The sequence below is a fragment of the Marmota flaviventris genome, chromosome 11 (genome assembly GCF_047511675.1).
Source record: "Marmota flaviventris isolate mMarFla1 chromosome 11, mMarFla1.hap1, whole genome shotgun sequence".
NCBI classification, from domain to species: Eukaryota; Metazoa; Chordata; class Mammalia; order Rodentia; family Sciuridae; genus Marmota; species Marmota flaviventris.
In genome coordinates, this window is record NC_092508.1 from 93,496,736 (window position 1) to 93,519,267 (window position 22,532).

Sequence of the window (22,532 nt, forward strand, 5' to 3'; positions counted from 1 at the left end):
AAATTTCTTCCTGGTCTTGGATATACAGATTTATTTAGACTCTGTATCTGGATGTAATAGTTCAGGGGTACGGAAGATCACTAAACTAGTCTTTTCAGACCCAGAGGAAATGATCTAACAGTTAAACCTTCTATATTTTTTTCAAACCCAAATTTACTAAGACTCAGAAATGGGTCTAGAATATGTAAAAACAAATCCCACTGTGTATATTTGTAATGAATACAAGAAAAAAATAAAGTGCGGTGGAAAAAAGCAAAATAACAACAAAAGAAATGGGCCTGGAAGTTTATCTGTGATTATGAGCATATTACTACAGGCTACAGAATCCATTATTTAAATTCATTCTCCCAGGTAAAACAAACAAACAAAAACCAGAGTGGTATATTTAAAGATGAGCATTCAATCAAAATCTGATTCATTATGATAGAATACGCAAAGATACCCAAATATGCCAAATCTTGAAAATTGATGTGTGCCCAATTATTTTGGTCAAACTGGCAGCCTACTAAATATTTCATGGGTGTTATTGATTCAAATATTACAAGTAGGTGGACTTTTTCAGTTTTACTTTAAACAGCTTTTTATTAATATTCTTGTAACCAATGACATTTAAGCTAAAAGCAAAGAGTTTTTTTCAAAGTTACAACTAGGCAAACTACAATCCTAGATATACATAAAAATTTTCTCGGGAAATTTTACAAGAAAAATCATTTGCTTTTTACTAAGCTTATTTGGGGAAGCACCTCATCACCTTTTACTTAGTTGACTTATGTTATCCCAGGACAATTACCCTTCCAGGGGCATGATATTCTCAACAATTTAAGTTGCTTTATAAAAGCAAGCTCAAATAGTGGCACTCCTCTGCACCTAATAATCACACAAAAAGAAACAGAAACAACAGCAAAAAGACTTCAAACACGTTGGGATTTGGGGCACAGTCTAAGGCTCAAGCATAATAGTGTGTGTAAATCTGATCCCCGGGGTCCGTGGCACTGACAGCCGTTCAACTTTAAAAAAAAAAAAAATATTCCCAGTGTGCATTTTCCTTGTACCACAGGCAAGATACACCTTTAGTTAACCTACTGGTGGTCGAAATGACTTATTTCCTTTTTTAAAATTCTCGAGTGCAAGGCCAGGGTTCGCAACTGTGGGACACCGGCGCCAGACACACGAGAGCAGAACCACGCACGGAACCCGCTCCTGGAAGGCCTGCTGTGTTGGTTCCTCAGTCCCTGGGGCTGCAAGAGCAGCTGCAGCAGCAGCCATGGCAGGGACTCGGGAACCTTTCCCCTGCCTCCTCTGCTAGGCCTCGAGGGGTTTGCTTTTTACAAGGCCCCCGGGTGGGGGTGGTGGGCACAAGATAGTGGTTGCAACTGCAGCCGCGGCAGCCGGCCAGGCAAACCCGGCTCCTTCGGAACCAGACCTGCCAGGGGGCTGGCAACAGCAGGACGCAGCCGAGTCCAAGCTGGAGCGCCTACGGCTCGGCGAGGAAGGCCACCTTCTCACCCACCACATCTCTCCCCAGCTCGCCTCCTGCTCCGTTAGCGCTACCGGTTGGCGGGCGGGGGAGGGGAGCGAGGCGCGTTATTCCCGGGGAGGGGAAAGGGGGAGGGGAGGACATCTCTTACCCGCGTTACTGAGGAGGAGGAGGCGGTTGGAGCGCGGCGCGGCGGGGCGACGGCGGGGCTGGGTGGGTGTAAGTAAGAGTCTTACGAAAGGGAATTAACCCCATCACCAGCCCGGACACCGGCTCCAGCGGCAGCCGGGGCGGCAGAATCCCGCCCCTTCCCACCACGCACTAGCCCCGCCTCCCCGTTCTCTTTGAGGGACAGCACTCTCCATCATAGGCTGTACATTCATGGAGTGACATGAAGATCACCCAATCATTCTTGTAAAAACTGCCTTCTCTCCACCCCTTTATCTCCTCCTGGGCCTCGGGAGAGCCATGCCAAGTCTTCCTCCACCCTCAAAGGAAAAAGAACCAATCCGCGGTTAGTAACCGCCCTTGAAGGACGCAAAAGTTAACCAATAATAAAACTAGGAGGACAGCCATTTTGCCCACTTGTAAAAGAGCCACCTTTTCCCACGAGTTGGGACCCTGAGGTGGGGGAGTTCCGGGAGTTTTACCAACTGGAAATATTAAAAATAAAACAATTATATTTTTTTCAGGGAGAATTTATAGTGATTTATAGGTACAAAGGAAAAATTTCATCCTTCTAGTGTGGAAAAGTGAGGCATGCTGCTTAGGAGTTTGCTCCTCCCCTTAGCGGTAACGGGTTCTAAGCAGAACACCTGGTTTCTGCAGCCTCAGTGGTGGAGGGCGGGGTGACTGCTTGGCCTGAGTGGACTATAGTTCCCAAGGCGCTTTGCTCCCACCAAGGCCCTGTCCTCTCTTTGCTTCCCGCGGGGCTTGACGGGAATTGTAGTTCCTGGGAGGTACCCGTGTTCTTGGCTAATAAGGCGGGACCAAGTTTTGAAGGATTTGGAAGTATTTTTCACCACTTTAAGTAAGGAGAGAACGCACACAAGAATGGTCAGGAGAGTTTTCTCAGAACACTAGAGATTTTAGATTGTTGGTATTTGAACACGCCTACTTTCAGGTCTTCCCTTTAACGTCACTTCCGCTTAGGGGGCGGACACAGCCTAAACCTGTGGCGGGAGTTGGAGGTTCTGCAGCGAATATACCAGGTGTGTTCCTCTATGAGTGGCGTGTCGGGCAAGTTGCTGTGGTAGATGGGAGGTTGAACGGAGTTAACTGCATTTTAATAATTAGTAGGTGAAATTAGATGGGGGTAATTCCCAAGCCTCTACTGCAGTTTATCACCTAGAGTCTTCAATTCCGGAATTCCAGTTTTCTGGTTTCTCTGTCCGCTCACTATTAGATTGCACCTACATATTTGTATAGCATGCCTCTTTTCGCCTTTACCGCTATGCGTGAAACATGGCTTCACTTTGTCACCTTGAACGGAGTAGGAAGTTATGAGGCAACTCCTACTTTTGTTACCGCTGAATACCAGTGAGGAGCTCTTGCTTCCTCAAACGCTGAAGTACAACACCTGAGAAGCATGCCAAGGCAAATGTAGCGTGGAAAGTTAAATGATAGCAGAAAAGACTTCCTCCCAGAGGAAGAAGGGGACCCGACAGGCAGAATCTGTGGAAGGGGGAGGTCTTCCCTTTTTTATATCTTAGATCTTCTTTTAGTTCTCCCACATTTCTGTCCTTTGTTTCCCTCTATCCTGCGGTGATAGAATGCAGATGGGAAGGCCAAAAGGTGGGAGCTAGGTGGTCTAAGCGGGCAGGAAGGGCCTAGGGTGTTTGATTAGCACCTCCCCATTTGCTGGGAGATACTTCATTAACAGTTCTTTAGGGTGGGTCCAGGCCTTGGGGACATTAATATTTCAATTTCCCCCTGGTATTGTTCTGGTTTCCTGGACTGCATTCTCAATAATGATCTCCATTTTCTTTATCTTACTCGGTATTCGACCCAATTTACCTAACTACACTAACTACTAACTACTTATCTTTAAATCTGGCTTCACCTTTACAAACACACTTATAAAGGGAGCTTTGAAGATGGAAAGTCAGATGGACTTCAGATGGATGATCATGAAGGTCCTATTACTCTTATTTCTTTTAGTAACACATCCATCAGACAAGTAGTGAGAGGGTGCCAACTTTAATACTCTAGTGAATAAACGCGTCATTAAAAATACTTAGGAGCTCACGGCCTATAATAAGCCTACCAAATTAAGCCTTGGTTTATGCCCCTTCAGCATGCCAGGTTGACTGTTTGTGCTAACGGTCCATCTGGGGGTCTAGAGAATGTAGCAAAAATTGGGAAAGGCCTTACCAACCCAAGCCTGATGCCACTGTCTTAAACTTTTCTCCCTTCTTTTTTACTGAGACCTTCGTTTATAAATATTTACTGAGAATTTACACTCCTAGGCACTATACCACACTTTGGGTGTAGAGCTGATACCGGAAAGATAAATTCCTTGTCCAAAAATAGAGAAAGACTGAACAAAATTAATGGTGATGCCACATGCTTTTTCTTTCTCCCTTAATTCTGTCAAGCCTTCCTCGATCTTCTGTTTCCAATCGACCTTTACATTAAAATAAGCATATTCTTTTTCATTATTTTTGCCGAAGTACCAATAAGCGTAAGTTCAGTACTAATAAGTGTTTTGTTTGTTTTGCCTTCTGGTACCAGGGATTGAACCCAGGCGTGCTTAACCACTGAGCAACCTTCCCAACCCTTTTTTATATTTTATTTTGGGACAGGGTCTGGCCAGATTGCTGAGGCTGGCTGTGAACTTGCAATCCTCCTGCTTAGGCCTTGGTAACTGCTGGGATTACAGGTCAACGCCACTGCACCAGGCTCTGAAGAGTGGTTTTTATATATCAAATAGATGATAAATTACTTAGGTAATCCTAGATAGAAGAATATGACCAATGTTTTAGCTATATAGTTTTTATATCTACCAAAGTTTTACTTTTTAATGGAATTAGGGTATTTTTTGATGGTGGTGGGGGTGTGTGGGGAGTTCTGGGAATTGAACCCTGGGCTTCCCACATGCTAAGCATGAGCTATATCACTGAACTACATCCCTAGCTCCCAGTTAGAATTTCTAATGATAATTTAGTAATAGAGTCTTGTATTGAAGCTTAGTTTTGTTTTTCATAAGTCTTTAAAATGTGAATCAAGTCAATAAACAGGAATGATGGCCATCATTTTACTGAGTTTTTCTTTTGAACCAGAAATAGGGTTATATGTATTTAGTATCCTTGTGTCCTTGCCACAATCTACAAGTATTTTATATATATATATATATATATATATTTTTTTTTTTTTTTTTGGGGGGGGGTGCAGGAGATTGAACCCAGGACCTCATTTATTCTAAACATGTGCTCTACAGCTTACCTATATACCAATGCCATGTTTTGTTTTATGGTCAAAGAAATTAGGGCTTAGTGAAGGTAAATAAGACTTTAAGGCCTGAGATCCCTTATCAAAATATTTGTAGCAGAGATTCATATCCAGGTCTGTCTGATTTTTGAACTCTTAATAACTGCTCATCCAACCTCTCAAATATTTTACTACTTTCCCAATATGTGCCAAACACAAAGAAAGATATACAATTATATCCAAAGTTTCTGGAACCATTGGTGGCAATGGTTTCTTCTTTTAAGCCATCTTTTGCCATGTACATAATACTCAAAGTATTTAAAAACATAGGAGAGTATACAAAAGAAAGGTGATCTGCAATCCTATTATTCAGAGATATCACTATTTACAGATACTGTGCTCTTTACTTATGAGGACAGGCACATCTGATTGAATCTTACTGCTTTACTCTTTTTGTGAGGGGTGATACTGGGGATTGAACTCAGGGGCACTCAACCACTGAGCCATATGCCTAGTCTTATTTCCTATTTTAGAGAAAGGGCCTCACTTTTGCTGAGGCTGGCTTTGAACTTGTGATCTTCCTGTCTCAGCCTCTGAGCTGCTGGGATTGCTGGCATGGGCCATTGCAACTGGCTCCAATATCTTTTTTTTTTTTTTTTTTTCTTTTTTTGGTACTAGAGATTTAACTCAGGGGCATTCAACCCCTGAACCACATCCCTGTTGCAACACACAGCTAAACCAGTCAGGGTCACTCTAAGTGAATTTGGGGAATAAATAAAGACACAGACACAGAAAGTACCTTTTCTTTGGGTTCAGTGATCACTCATCAGCTGAAGCTCCCACAAGCGGGGCAAGTCAGGCAAGGAAGAGAAAGAGCACACTTCAAACCCGAGTTTTATTGGGGAAGGCTGTTTCATGGAATATTCTATCCCCAAAAGGGCAAAGGGGTAGTATTATAAAGGAATATGTGAGTGTAACTCAACCCCAGTGGTATGATGCCTACACCTGGAGGCATGCCTTGTTATCCAAGCTGGGATAACACCCAAGTTTCTGCAACCTGGCATTGCCTTGCCAGAAGGCAATAATTGGTCAGAACCCAGTGCATCAGGACTTAAAGGTGTCTGCATCCAGGACAGCTCCCTATACATCCTCAACTCTATTTTTATTTAGAGACAGGGTCTCGCTGAATTGCTTAACACCTTGCCATTGCTGAAGCTGGCTTTGAACTCATGATCCTCCTGCCTTGGCCTCCAGAGCTACTGGGAATATCATTTTTGATAGCTACTTATATTTCACTGTATAACTGTAATCAAGCCATTCCCTGCTGATGGATATTTATCTTGTGTTCAATGATTTTTTTCATTGTGGTGAAAACATAAAATTTACCATCTTAACTATTCACAAGTACAGATAGTATGGTTGTATTAACTGTATACACCTTGTATGTTATAGTAGTGTATTTTTTCTTTTTTACTACTGGGGATTGAACCCAGGGGCACTTTACCACTGAGGTACTGAGTCCTTTTTATTTTTTTGTTTTGAGATAAGGTCTTGCCAAATTGCTTAGCCCTTACTAAATGTCTGACGCTGGTTTCAAATTTTTAATCCTCCTGCTTCAGTGTTCTCAGTTGCTTGGATTACAGGCATGCACCACTACACCCTTTCAGTGGTAAGGAATTGTATGTAACAGATCTCTGGATTTTTTCGTCTTTCAAAACTGAAATTCTGTACCCACTAAACAACTTCCCTTTTATTCTCCTTTTTTCCCTGGTAACCATCTTTCTGCTGTTGAGTTTGACTTATCTTATGAAAGTGGAATCATGCAGTGTGCATAATATACTCAAGGTTTATTCATGGTCTGGCTTATGATAGAATTTCCTTTTAGAGATGAATTCATTGTATGTGTATGCCACATTTTCTTTATACATTCATCTGGTGAGTACATTTGGGTTGCTTCTATCTTTTGGCTTTTGTGAATCATGCTACAGTGAGAAGGGTAGTGCAAATATCTTTTCTAGATGCTGTTTTCCATTATTTTGGATATAAACTGAGAAGAGGGATCTTTGAATTGTATATTAGTCTTTATAAGCAAGACTCATAAGCATTTCTTTTTTGTATACCTGTCTGATTATCTCTTGAATCTTATTTTTCAGAAGTAGAATTATTTAGCCATGAGTACCCTGTAATTCCAAAATTGTTCTTGAGAATGAATGTGCCATTTCATTATGACTATGTTTGAGAAAACCCATTTTTTATCTTTTACTCTCTTTAGTCTGATTGTAAAAAGTGAAAGAGAAAGGAGGAAAACTACCCCATTTACAATAGCCTCAAAACAAAACAAAACAAAAACTTGGGAATCAACCTAACAAAAGAGGTGAAAGACCTCTACAATGAAAGCTACAAAATGCTAAATTAAAGAGATTAAAGAAGACCTTAGAAGATGGAATGATCTTCCTTGTTCTTAGATAAGGCAGATCCAAAAGCATTATGTAGACTTCATGCAATTCCAATCAAAATCCCAATGACATTCCTCATAGAAATAGAGAAAGCAGCCATGAAATTCATCTGGAAAAATAAGAGACCCAGAATAGCTAAAGCAATCCTCAGCAAGAAGAGTAAAACAGGTGGCATCACTATACCAGACCTTAAACTATACTACAGAGCAATAGTAACAAACACGTCATGGTGTTTGTTACTAAACAAACCAAAACAGATTGGTAGACCAGTGGTACAGAATAGAGAACACAAAGACTAACCCACATAATTACAGTTGTCTTATAATATGACAAAGGCGCCAAAAACATACATTGGAGGAAAGATAGTCTCTTTAACAAATGGTGCTGGGAAAACTGGAAATCCATATGCAACAAAATGAAATTAAACTCCTATCTCTTCACTATGCACAAAACACAACACAAAGTGGATCAAAGACCTAGGAATTAAACCAGAGGCCCTACATCTAATAGAAGAAAAAGTAGGACCAAATCTTCATCATATAGGATTAGGCCCCTGCTTCCTTAACAAACTCCTATAGCACAAGAATTAAAACCAAGAATTAATAAATGGGACGGATTCAAACTAAAAAGCTTCTCAGCAAAAGAAACAATCAATGAGGTAAATAGAGAGCCTACAGCTTGGGAGCAAATTTTTACCACTTGCACATCAGAGCACTAATCTCTAGGGTCTATAAAGAACTCAAAAAGTTAAACACCAAAAAACCAAACCAAACAAACAAAAATAACCCAATCAATAAATGGACCAAGGAACTGAACAGACGCTTCTCAGAAGATGATATACAATCAATCAACAAATATATGAAAAAGGGTTCAACATCTCTAGCAATTAGAGAAATGCAAATCAAAACTCATCTCACTCCAGTCAGAATGGCAGCTATTAAGAATACAAACAATAATAAGTGTTGGTGAGGATGTGGGGAAAAAGGCACACTCATACATTGCTGGTGAGACTGCAAATTGGTGCAGCCAATGTGGAAAGCAGTATGGAGAATCCTTGGAAAAGGGAATGGAACCACCTTTTGACCCAGTTCTCCCACTCCTTGGGCTATACCCAAAGAACTTAAAAACAGCATACAACAGGGACACAAACATATCTATGTTTATTGCAGCACAATTCACAATAGCTAAACTGTGGAACCAACCTAGATGCCCTTCAGTAGATGAATGGACAAATAAAATGTGGTCTATATACACAATGGAATATTACTCAGCAATAAAAGAGAATAAAATTATGACATTTGCAGGTAAATGGAAGGAATTGGAGAATATAATGCTAAGTTAGCTAATCCCAGAAAGCCAAATGCCAAATGTTTTCTCTGATATAAGGAGGCTGATTAATAGTGGGGTTGAGAGGGGGAGCATGGGCAGATTAGATGAACTCTAGATAGGGCAAAGGGGACAGAGTTGAATGGAGGGGGAAAGGGGGTAAAAGAAATGGTGGAATGAGATGGACATCATTACCCTAAGTACACGTATGAAGACACGAATGGTGTGAATATACTATGTTTACAACCAGAGATATGAAAAATTGTGCTTTATATGTGTAAAATGAATTACAATGCATCCTGATGTCATATATAACAAATCAGAATAAAATTTAAAAAAATACCCATTCTCTAATTTCTGTAACTTTGTTTTAAAATCTAATAGGTAAAATGTGCTCCCTCTCTTCTTTTTAGACATTTTCTTGTCAGTCTCAAATTTTCTCATATTCTATTAGATTTTGGAATCATTTTGTCAAGTTAAAAATAAATCTCTGCACTTTTATATTTTAACAAAATTCAAGTTTGACATTTAAATAGATTTTGAATATTACCTCTTAAAGGAAGACAAGTACTCTATATTAACTATAGAGAAATTTTCATAGATAACATAGAAATCAAATGTCATTCTGTACTTTTTAAAAATGTTTTAGTTACAGAGTTGGATCTAAATGGTTACAGTTTATGAGCACATTTCATTTTAAACATTACATGACTACTTTTTTTATATGCCTTTTATGAGTGACTTCCAGTTGAACCTGGTGACTTCTGAATGTTTATCTGTGACTTATAATTGTTTATCCCTCTGTAATTCATAGCCTTCTCCAAGTGTTTCAAATTCAACATGCCCCAAATCTTAGCCCACATATTCATATTTACTCCTAAATCTGTTTCTCTTCTGTATATCTCTATCTTATTTGTTTATTTGGTCCAGAAATTTTTATTGAGCATCCACCAAGAGAGTTACTGAATAATCAAGAAGATGGGTCATTCAGCCTGAGTTTGATTCCTAGTTGTGGCCATTTACTTGTTTGACTTGGGGCAGATTGGTTGATCATCTGTGTCTCAATTTCCTTATTTCTAAAATTGAGATAATTGAGATTATATGACTACCTTCCTCAGAGGTTTTTATGAAGATTAAATGACAGTATATGTAAAATGATTTAAAAAGTGTCTGGCATGTTGTGTGTGTTGTTTTTTTTTGTTTTGTTTTTGGTGTACTGGGGATTGAACCCAGCCAAGGCCTTGCAACTGCTGAGAAAGCACTCTGCAGGTAGATGTGGTCACACATGCCATTAATCCCAGCAACTCTGGAGCCTGAGGCCAGGAGGATTGCAAGTTTGAAGCCAGCCTCAGCAAATTAGTGAGAACCTCAGGAGACCCTGACTCAAAATAAAATGTAAAAAGAGCTGGGGATGTGGCTCAGTGGTTAAGCACCCCTTGGTTCAAACCCTGGCACCAGAAGAGTTAAAAAAAAAAAAAAAAGAAGAAGAAGAAAAGAAAGACAGCAGTCTACCACTGAGCTGCATCCTCAGCCTGTGTGTTGCTTTTTATTAGTATTGATTCTGTTGATGAGGTTGATGCTAGATGTGAGTCTGCTGAAGTAAAACAACAAACAAGATAGTCTTTCGTGCCTACCTTTATGAAGACATTTTAATAGGATTTTATGGAGAGATAAATTTTTAAGGAAACATAACAATAATTGCCAATAACTAAGAAACTAATTGATATTAAGGACAATTTGGGGGAGTCTAGTTGAGAGCCATTGTAGTATTTTAGTTGAGTGGCAGTGATGTTTTGGGATAGATGATGGCAATGAAATTGGGGTGAAATAGGTAGATTTCAATATATTTGGAGAATAATGAATAACAAGTGGATTCAATTCAGCAGTTGAAGGAAAGACAGGGATCAAGAGTGAAATCCTGGGCTGGGTTTGTAGTTCAGTGGTAGAGTGCTTGTCTAGCACAGGTGAGGAACTGGGTTTGATCCTCAGCACCACATAAAAACAAATAAAAGATAAAGTTTAAATTGTTAAAAAAAACAAGAAGGAAATCCCGGTGGCCACTATGAGTGACTTACGTAATTATATTACTTAATGAGAAACTGGGTAGGGAGTTTGGTAGAGAAATCACAAGTTTGGTAGAGAAATCAGGACTTTGGTTTTGGACATTTAAAGTAGAAAGCTCTGTGAGACATCCAAAATGTCAGGTAGGTAATTAGATGTAGTACTCTGAAGCTGAGAGATTATAGATTGTATTACTATACTATTTATGGTAGTCTTCTAAAAGGTTAGCCCTGCTCCTACATCCATTCTTTTAATCTTGACACAATAATCTTTAGAAAATAGCAACCTAATTAAACTGTAGGAAAGGCTCCCAGTTCCTTACAGAATAAAAGCCCAACCTCTTTTAACATAGAAGGACCTGCCTGACCTGGCCTATTTTTTTTTTTTTTTTTTACTTTTTTACCACTTTTTATGGGGGGAAAGCACTGGGGATTAAACCCAGTGGTGTTGCACCACTGAGCTACATCCCAGCTCTTTATATTTTTTACTCCAAGACAAGGTCTTTTTGTATTGCTGATACATGAACTTGCAGTCCTGTCTCAGCCTCTTCAGTAACAAGTATGCATCACCGTGCATGGTTTTTGTTTTATTTTGTACTACTTTTTATATTCATTTTAATCTTTAGCTGTGTTAAACTGCTTTGGATTTCAAACTTTGTACATTTGCAATTATGGCTTCTTTTCTCCTGAGAATATTCTTACTTGATTCTCCATCTGTAAACTCTAGACTGTAGACTTCCGTCAAGTTTCAGCTTGTGGCATATATTAGGTAGTTAAATAAGGTGTATTATGTGCCAATTATTTTTTATATATGAAGCCTTCTTTGATTGCTTGCTGTCTTACAGCAACTGTTTCCAGTTATGTACAGTACTTTATATATACTTTTTTCATAACACTTACACATTGTATTGTGATTATATATGTATAGCTCTCCCTTCCTTTCTTGATCATACTCAAAGGTGAGGCTACAATGGCACAAATTTATCTTCACATCCTCAGTACCTCCTACAGTGTCTGACACAAGGCACTCTGTAAGTATTTGTTGAGTGATTTAGAGAGGCAGTGTTATATAGCTACAAAAATCGAGGCTTTAAAATTAATCCAATCTGTGTTCCAGGCTTAATATTACCAGTACCTAACTGTTAAGCCTTGTGTAAATTTTTTAATATCTCTGAACTTCAGTTTTCTTGTCTTTACTGTGATACGAACAATACTTTGTGAGTTGTTTTGAGAATTACAGGAGGTTTTCTAAAATTTCCTAGTATACTGCCTCATGGAAAGAGGTTAACTAATAAGTGGGAGTTATTTTATCACTATTCTGAAAACAGTTTTCTGTGGAATGAAAGATTCTAGTGTCCTTGCTTTTAAAGTAATTAAATATTAGATATGGCAGTTTTAAAAGCCCCATAACAAATGAATTCGAAAATGTTATGTAATTTTATACTTATTGAAATTGATCTATTATATCATTTTATAATATTCAATTTTACTGATGAAACCTACTTTCAATTTATTAAATTTAGGCTGTAGTTCACAAACTAAATGTAATGTAGTTATATTTACAAGTGTAGTATATCAGGTATAAACATTGACGTAGAATATATACCGTATATATGAAATAGGCACATTCTCAACTCATGATAAATTTGAAGAGTTAATGTTATTGAATATATGACTTTTGTAAAAACACCTTCAAATATTATAGTAGATTATTAATAGATCTCTTTATTGGCTACCTTTTCACCTCATAAGCACAACTGATTTGTGTTTGAGTTTGTGCCTTCTGGAATCCATATATTTTAAAGGTGGAGTGTCCAATAGATTTCCTGTATTCAAAACTTGTAGAAACTGCTGATTTACTTAAGCTAAATTTATGTTTCCAATAAAGAACTTATAACTACTTATATTTCATGTTTTTTTTTTTTTTTTTTTTGTAGTAGTACTAGGGATTGAACCCTGGACCTTATGCATGCTGCATTTTAACATTGAGCTACATTGCCAGCCTTTTTATTTTATTTTGAGACAGGGTCTAAGTTGCCCAAGGTGTTGTCAAATTTGTGACCTTCATGCCTCAGCCTTGTAGTAGCTGGAATTACAAGTATGTGCCTCCATGACTGAAATGTAAATACTTTTGTACTTATTTCACTTAACTCTGGGGAAAGATATTTACTGAGGTTACTAACTTCTAGCCCCTCTCTTCCGCCTCTGTCCCACTGCCTTCTATTAGTAATGTGTGGGGCAGGTTAAGAAGGAATAGTTAAATAATCTATTCTTAATATCATAGTTCACCCAAGATTTACATAAGATGTTTCATTTTTACACTTATAGTTGTGTCTCTGTAGCCAAATTGCCATAGTGTTTAGGACATTTCCACTGACAATTTTTGTTTGATTAGGAAGAATTTATATAATTTAGATATCTAAGCTGGGTGTGTTGGTGCATGCCTGTAATCTCAGTGACTATGGAGGTTAGGCAGGAGAAGTGCAAGTTCAAGGCCAGCCTCAAGGAGACCCTGTCTCAAAATAAAACCTATGGGTGTAGCTTAGTGATAGAGTACCCCTAGTATCAATTCCCAGAACTGGGGGGGAAAAAGTCATCTAGATGAACAGAAATTTTCTTTCTTTCTATCTATGTATGTATCTATCTATCTATCTACTATCTATCTATTATATATATATATATCTCTCTATATATATACACATGTGTGTGTATATATATATATATATATATATATATATTAATCTACAGTACATATATAGTAGATTAATAGATCTTTTTATTGGCTACCTTTTCACTTCATAAGTACAACTGATTTATGTGTTATATATATATATATATATATATAAAGTTGTTTATAGACCTTTATTTATTTTTTTATTTATATGCGGAGCTGAGAATCAAACCCAGTGTCTCACTCATGCCAGGAAAGTGTGCTACTGCTGAGCCATAGCCCCAGCCCCCAGAAATTGTTTTTAAATTGGGCATAAGATTTGTTTGATATTGTGGTTTAGGAAGAGTTTTTCATATTTAGCGCTCCTTCTTGGAATTTTCTAGGGTATTCTTTGGAACCATAATTCATATTTAATAAACATCCCTCTAATTTTAATCACTCTGGAAAATATGCTGCTAATTTCCTTACTGTAACTTGAACTTGGTTTAAATTTGTTTCTTTTTAGAGGGACTTCTACATATGAATGTGCCTTCCATCTGACACATCATATAGTTTTTTAGTTTCGATACTGTTGTGTCTCCTGGGAACTTTATTTCCATGCTAGTTCAGCCATGCACTCCTATGGCTACACCTTATACCTTCTCATCCCCAGGAACTATTCTACCTCTGGACTTGTTTCATGGTCCCCTGGTCCTTTGAAACTTTAATATAATAATATTGAGTGTTTGTGCCAGGCACTGTTCTGTGTGCATGGAGAACACCAGTAAATAAAACAGAAAAAAAGTCTCTACCTCAATGAAGCTTATATTCAAGATGGGAGAGACATCATAAGTAAATTGTGTGGTACTTTATAAGTGATAAGTGCTGTCCAGAAAGAAAATGTCACTGGGTGTGTTGGCACATTCCTGTAATCCTTGCTACTTAAGAATCTGAGGATCACAGGAGGATCACAAGTTTGTTTTGTCATCAGCCTTGGAAGCTTAGTAAGACTCTGTCTCAAAATGAAATTAAAATGGCTGGGATGTAGCATAGTGGTAGAGCACTTGCCTAGTATGCAGGATGTCATGGATTCAGTTCCATACTACCAAAAGTGCTATACAGATTTAAAGCAACCCCAATCAAAATCTCAATGACGTTCCTCATAGAGATAGAAAAGGCAATCATGAAATTCATCTGGAAAAATAAGAGACCCAGAATAGCCAAAGCAATCCTTAGCAAGAAGAGTGAAGCAGGTGGCATCATAATACCAGACCTTAAACTATATAACAGAGTAATAGTAACAAACACATCATGGTATTGGCACCAAAATAGGCTGATAGACCAATGGTACAGAAGAGAAGGCACAGAGACAAACCCACATAAATACAGTTATCTCATTCTAGAAAAAGGTGCCAAAAAGACTGGAACAAAAATAGCCTCTTCAACAAATGGAGCTGGGAAAACTGGAAATCCATATGCAGCAAAATGAACTTAAGTCCCTATCTCTGACTGTGCACAGTACTCAACTCAAAGTGGATCAAGGACCTAGGAATTAAACGAAAGACCCTATGCCTAATAGAAGAAAAAGTAGGGCCAAATCTTCATCATGTCGCATTAGTCCCTGACTTCCTTAACAAGACTGCTATAGTGCAAGAAATGAAATCAAGAATCAATAAATGTATTCAGTTTTTAGTAATCTAAGAAAGAAAGAATGAGAGGAGGGAAGGAATGAAGAAGATAAAGAATAAGGCAGGGAAGAGACTTAGGGAATTGCAATTTTAAATAAGGTGGTCATGTTAAGTTTTCTTGGAGAAAGTGACATTTCAGAAAAGACTAAAGAAAGTGGGGGAGATAGCCTTGCAGATCATCTTGTGGGAAGGGTGGTGTAGGCAGATGGATCAGCTTATGCAAGTTTCTAAGACAGGAACATACAGGGACATCAGCATGATAAGTAAGGTGGAGAGGTTATGGGAACAGGATACAGACAGTTTATAAGAAATTGGAAGCCATTAATAGGACTTTGACTTATATCTGAATAAAATTGAGAACCACTGAAGAGTTATTTTTTCTTCTTTCTTTACTGTTTTTTTAAAATATTTTTTTTCAGTTGTTGATGGACCTTTACTTTATTGACTTATATGGAGTGCTGAGAACCAAACCCAGTGCCTCACACATGCTAGGCAAATGCTCTACCATTGACCCACAAGCCCAGCCCCTGAAGAGTTCTTAAAAGTGATATGATCAAACTTCTTTTTTTCCCCCCCGGAGTATCTTGTGATTGCTCTATGAAAGTTGAATGTTGGGGGAAAGGTGAAAGTGGTGGGTGAAGGGGAGGTGGGTATCATATTCTTGCAGAAATTCAGGCCACAGTTGATCGTTGCTCAGATCAGGCATGTGATTTGGAGGTGGTAGGAAATGGTGGGATTCTGAATATATTTAGAATATAGAGCCAATAAGAGATGCTGATAGACTGATGTGCACTGTGAAATAGGAGTAAAAGTGTTGGTATGAGCAACTAGAAGAGTGAAATGAGTAAGGCCATGAATGGAATAGAGTTTGGGAGAAGAGCTGGAATTCAATTTTAGATATGTTTGAGACATCTATTAGCCAAGTAGCAGTGTCTGGTTTGATACATGTATCTGAAGTTCCGGAGAGTTTTCTCTATGTAAATGGAAATCACTGGCATAGAGGTAATATTTAAAGCCAAGAGATCAAAGAGATCACTAAGGGATAGAATAAGGCTGCTAAGAATTGAGCCCTTGGTCCACTCTACCTTAAAAGTGGATAAGGAGATGAGTTTGGAAGCCCAGGCCCATAATTCTAGCAATTCAGGATGCTAGGGTAAGAGGATCACAAGATCAAGGCCAGTCGCAGCGTTCAACTTAGTGACACCCTATCTCAAAAAATGAAAAAGACTGTAGTTGTAACTCAGAGTTAAAGCAACCTTGAGTTTAATCCCCAGGACTGCAAAAAAAGAAAAAAAAAAAAAAGATGATGAACCAGCAAAAGTTTAAGGAATAACCAGTGAGGTATGGTGAAAACCATGAGAAGGTAGTGTCCTTAAATCTAAGTGAAAAAAGTGATTTAATGAGGAGGGAGTGATTTACTAAAAGATCTAGTCAGATAAAGATTTGAGAATAACTTCCTATTCTGTTGATTTACCTCCAGTGCAGGGTCTTTGTATGGATTATAGCCTCTTCATAGAACACTCTTGGATCCTTTAATGTTTGGTTAATGTCTTTTTTATTCTGGTCTCAACTTTATATTTGTATAAATGGTATGTTTATCTAAGAAGTCTTCTAAACTCCCAAATCTGAAAAAAAAAATGAGTCCTATCTCTTTTTTTAATAAGAAAATCATTTTTTTTTCAACATTGCAAATCTGTTCTCTTTTAAATTTTTTTTAATTTGTTATAATTAGTTATACATGACAGTAGAATGCACTTCTATTCTTTGATGTATCATACATAGATGGGATATAATTTCTCATTTTTATATTCTCTCTTAACACCAGTACTTCTGCTATATTTCTTCAGAACTGGATTTATACTTACTATTATATATCCAGAACCTAGCCCAGTGTCTCCACATGTGAACCTCCAGATACATGTGAACACACAAATCTATTGAATGCATGACAGAATGAAATTCAGGGAATTGGATGATTATTTTTGACTATAATTCTTGATAGGACAATAATTTTGATACTGATTAGCCCTGAATCAGAATGTACCACCATTGGAACTTTCTTGTGGTGCAAAAGGAGGAAAGACCCAAAATTATGTTTTCCTTCTACTACTAGCTACTGATATGGGAGTTTTTCCTTTCTGGACCTCATCATTCCAAACTGTTTTTTCCATTTTTTTAAAAGTCAAACTTTTTATTGTGTGATTATTGTAAATTTACAGGCATTTGTAAGAAATAATGCACAGGGGGAGTGCCTTTTACCTTCTTTTCCTTAAAGGTAATATCTTGTAAAAATAATACAATATCTCATTTAGGATATTGATATAGTCAAGTAAAGAACAATTCCATCCCTCAAGCATCCCTCATGTTGCCTTTTAATAGCCACAACCCCTTCTATCCTGCCCCACCTTCATCCCTGGCAACCACTAGTTTGTTTTCCATTTCTGTAATTTTGTGCATTTATGTTGAATGTTCTAGTTCGTTTATTTTTTGTGTCTCTTCTCCAGTAAATTGATTGCTTCCAGTAAATTATCATTTTCAAAAATAAAAATAAATTTATCTCCTCAAAGTACATAATTTCCCTGACAATCCATTTGCTTATTATTTTCACAGTAAATTTCTTGGTAGTATATTTTAACAATATCTGATACTTCTCAGTACAACTCTACTATTTATTTAAGAGTCAGTGAATTAAAATTGAATTTACTTTGTTCCAAATTGATCACCATCTTGATCTTAAAAATTGAACATAAAAATTTAGTGCAGTGGTGCATACCTATAATCCCAACAACTCTGGAGGTGGCTGCAAGAGTTTTGCAAGTTTGAAGCCAACCTCATCAATTTAGTGAGACTCTCAGCAACTTAGGAAGACCCTGTCTCAAAATAAAAAAAAAAATAAAAAGGACTAGGGATGTAGCTCAGTGGCAAAGCATATCTGTGTTCTATCATTTTTAAACTGGCCTCCACAAAAAAAGATTGAAAATAAAAACTTTCCTTCATTTCCAAGTGTTGCTTATTAAGAGGTTAGAAAATGAGTTTGACTAGATTTCGCTTTGACTAAATTTCCCTAGCTGATAGTTGTTTTCTTAATTTTAATAGCATGGCATTAAAAATTATATTGCTGGTTCCCTTTTGATAGCCTTCTCTCATCTTTAGTAAAAGTAAATTAGTATACATTGAATAAAATCTTTTTTTCCCCCAAATTGCTGAACTAAATTCTCCAGTTTTCATGATTAGAAAGGGATGTGTAATTATTGTCACTGTTATTTTATTTTTTAAAAAATAAATTACAGCGGAATGCATTACAATTCATATTACACATATACAGCACAATTTTTCATATCTGGTTGTATATAAAGTATGTTGAGACCAATTTGTGTCTTCATACATGTACCTTGGATTATGATGTCTATCACATTCTACCATCCTTGCTGACCCCCTCCTTTTCTCTCCCATCCCTCCCTTCCCTCCCACCCCTCTGCCCTATCTAGAGTTTGTCTGTTCCTCTCATGCTCCCCATCCCTAACTTGCCAAGGCTGGCCCAGAATTTGTCACATCTGTCTCAATATCTTGAGTAGCTGGGATTACATACTTGTACCACCACCCAGGCGATAATATAATTGTAATAGTTTGGATAGTAGTATAAATGGAAAAAAGCATTTAAATATTATTTTATTTTATTATTAACAAAACATTTATGTTCTATTAAATATAACATAATTTTAGTTTTTTAAATTTTTAAAAAATATCTTTATTTTGCTTATTTATTTATTTTACGTGGTGCTGAGGATCGTACCCAGTGCCTCACAAGTGCTCTGCCACTGAGCCACAACCCCAGCTCTTAGTTTTTGGGTTTTTTTTTGTTGTTGTTGTTGTTTGTTTTTTTAATACATCTGGACACGTGTTTGAATCATCATCAGCAAGCCACAATATAATCTGAAAATTGAAATTTTCTTTGAACATTTTCATACTACTTTAGACTTCTTTCGTCTTTGTACTGAATAATTTTAAAAAATCTTATTTGTAACTTTTTTTTTTAAGAGAGAGAGAATTTTTTAATATTTATTTTTTAGTTTTCGGCAGACACAACATCTTTCTTTGTATGTGGTGCTGAGGATCGAACCCGGGACGATCGCACGCCAGGCGACCACGCTATCGCGTGAGCCACATCCCCAGCCCCATTTGTAACTTTTTTTATGGTAACTTTAGCTTCTTGTTTATTTTTACAAATGTAGTAGCCAGTCCTTACAACATAAATTGTAGTGATTACAAAGCGACCTCAATGTAGCAGGTATTTTTCATGTAATGTCCATGAAAGTTTTTTACAAAGTAAATAAAGCAAAAAGTAGTCTTCTTGAACAAAGATAATAGACAGTAAAATAGTTTTTTTTTGTATTTTTTAAGCTTCCTTCTTGTTGTATCTTATATCTGATTGATTCTGAATAATGCTTCTGAACTCTTACTTCTGGAAAGTGGACATGACTCTTTATCCTGCTGTTACCTTGCCAAAATGGATTTCACTTAATCTTTGCTCCTTTGAGTTTTGACTTTTTCTGTTAAAGTTCAAAATGGACATATCTGATTAGCAAACTCATTAGCTATAAGGCTGACTGATATTTCTTGTGTTAAGCCTCCATGACTTTCCTATATGAATTCTAGTTTCATAGATTTTTTTATGCCTACTTGATATTTCCTTTTCATATTTTGTAGTCTCTCAAATTTTATGTATTTCTAAAAGATTTATTGATTTCCCCAATTCATTTCTTCTATAGTCATTGTAGTGTTCTGTATCACTGACTCCATTGCTGTTGTGTACATCTTGATCCCACATTTCTCTTATTCTCCACATGTACTCTATCACCAAGTCCCCTTTACTTTATGTCTGATATAGTTCCCAGATCTCTCCATTTCACTGATAAAGATCATTTTATTTAAATTTTTTTGTTGTTGTTGAGCTGGGCATGGTGGCACATGCTTGTGATCCCAGCAGCTTGGGAGGCTAAGGTAGGAGGATCGTGAGTTCAAAGCCAGCCTCAGCAAAAGCTAAGCAACTCACTGGGAACCTCTCTCTAAATAAAGTACAAAATTGGGCTGCGGATGTGGCTCAGTGGTCAAGTGCCCCTGAGTTCAATCCCCAATACCAAAATAAAATAAAATGAAATGAAATAAAATAAAAATAAAAAATTCAGTTATAGATGTACACAATAGCTTTATTTTATTTATTTATTTTTATGTGGTGCTGAGTGTTAAACCCAGTGCCTCACACATGCTAGGCAAGTGCTCTACCACTAAGCTACAACCCCAGCCCCAATAAAGATCATTTTGCCTTGTCCTTTGTAACCTGTAGTAGGTTTTTTGCTTCTATACCTTCCCCCTTTTGAAACATTATCTGTTTGCTCAGTTTTGTTGTAGGTGTTGTTGAGAGGGTTCTAAGAATGTCCATGTATTGGTGTTTATGAAGATAATTCATATAGACCTGAGTCATATATATATATATATATATATATATATATATATATATACTCTTAGTTATATAATTTTCAAGTCCACTTGCCTACTGAAGCAGAGGGAGCTTGGTGACTGACCAAATCCTGTAGTGACATTCATTCGTTGCCCTCCTATTGGTGTCTTTGTCCTCCACATGCAGTTTTTGAAATTTAAGACCGACTGTGGCATTCCACTGCTTAAAAATCTATAGTAAGTGCTGTCCAATAGACCTTTCAGTAGATAGAGATGTTCTCTATATGCACTGTTTCATATGGTAGCTAATAGCCACTGTGACTGTTGAGCACTTGAAGCAACTGGTATAACTGGCCTGAATTTTTATTTTATTTAATTTTAAATAAATTAAAAAAATAAAATAAGTAGCCACATGTGGCTAATGATGTATTGAACAGCACATTTGCATTCCATTCATTCATTCTCTTTTTCTTTTTCTTTCTTTCTTTTTTTTTTTTTTTGCAGTACTGGGAATCAAAACCAGAACCTTGCAAATAGTAGACAAACACTACCACTGCCCCAGCCCACTTTACTTCATTTTTTTTTTTTAAACTAGGGTTTAAACCCAGCAGCTCGTAACCCCTAAGCCACATCCGCCATCCCTTTTCATTTTTTGTTTTGAGTCAGGGTCACTTAAGTTTTTTAGGGTTTACTAACTCACTGAGGGTGCCTGTGAACTTGTGATCCTCCTGCCTTAGCCCCCAAGATACCAGAATTACAGGCATGCACCACCATGCCAGGCTTCCTTTCTGTTTCTTGAAAATATCAGGCTCTTTCTTGACTCAGGGCCTTTGCACTAATGCTCTCTGTCAGGAGTGCTTTTCTCTTAATTTTGAACCTGGTTGACTTTTACATTCTTCAGACTATAGGATAAACCTTACCTCTTAAGATGGACCTCTTCTGCTCAGCCTTCTTCAAATGGCTGTTTGCATGTTAACTTCCCTGCAATATTTCTGCTATGATATAATTAATCATCTTGTTTATTTATTTACTTTAATCACTCCTTCAAAAATGTAAGCCCTGTGATGGTATGAGCCTTAATTCTTCAGATCATGGAATGTAGTACCTATTTGTTTTTAGTAAATAAAACTTATTTAATTCTTAAGATCCTTAGTAGAGTTAGAAATTAGTTACGTTTGAGGGAGGAGAGGACTTAAAGTTTTACAAGTCTTTAAGTGACCATCACATGAAAGCAAGCTTCTTTAAAAAGTTGAATGAGATTATTTATAAACAGTGATGCACCTGAATATGAAATATTATTAGAGAAGCATTATAGCATAGTGGTTTAAAAGGACTTTGTCTTTCAGAGTTCTAAGAATTTACAGATACATGAAATTTTGATATGGTAGAAAATTATATTTGTGGACACCCAGTGAGTGAGGAAGGTGCTAATCAGATTTTATACTGTAAAATTAGCTGACTAAAAAGAATTAATTTTAATTTTTAAAAATAAATTTTATTTAGCAATGTTGAATTAATTTAATTACTATAAGTTTGGAGTTAAGGTCTTTGTATTTTATAATTTTTTAAATGTAGATTTGCCCCATTCTTAGAATATCTGATATGATATGAAAATGTATATGTATAAAAGAGTCAATTATAAAAGCAGTATTTTATAGTACATTATCCTTTGTTTTTAAAATTATTCAATTTGTAAAAATCTAGTTGATTTTATAATTTTTAGAACATTTATTTTATGAAAGACGGGTATGGCTATATTATGGCTCAAGATGAAACTGAGGGTGCTGAGTTTCTGGCAAGTGCAAGTAATTGTTTTTGAACTTAGTACTTTGACTTTTCTTAGTAACTTACTCTGGAAACACAACCTAACTTTTCTATATCTATGTAGATGGTATATCAAAGCTATTTGTAAGTACCATAATATTATTACCCATGTTCGATTCTATAGTAACACTTAGTAAATCTGTTTCCCCTATCCTTCCTTTTTTG

At 36.9% G+C, this 22,532-nt stretch overlaps 1 protein-coding gene across 2 annotated transcripts in view; it reads left to right on the forward strand.

Annotated features, from left to right (window-relative positions):
* The first annotated feature begins 2,631 nt into the window (after nt 1-2,631).
* Nucleotides 2,632-22,532, forward strand: part of Zranb3 (zinc finger RANBP2-type containing 3) — a 223,122-nt gene continuing 203,221 nt past the window's right edge. For both annotated transcript variants that reach the window (XM_071619227.1, XM_071619228.1), the window contains exon 1: nt 2,632-2,688. The gene's annotated coding sequence lies outside the window, so the exon portion shown is untranslated. The remainder of the gene's footprint in view (nt 2,689-22,532) is intronic.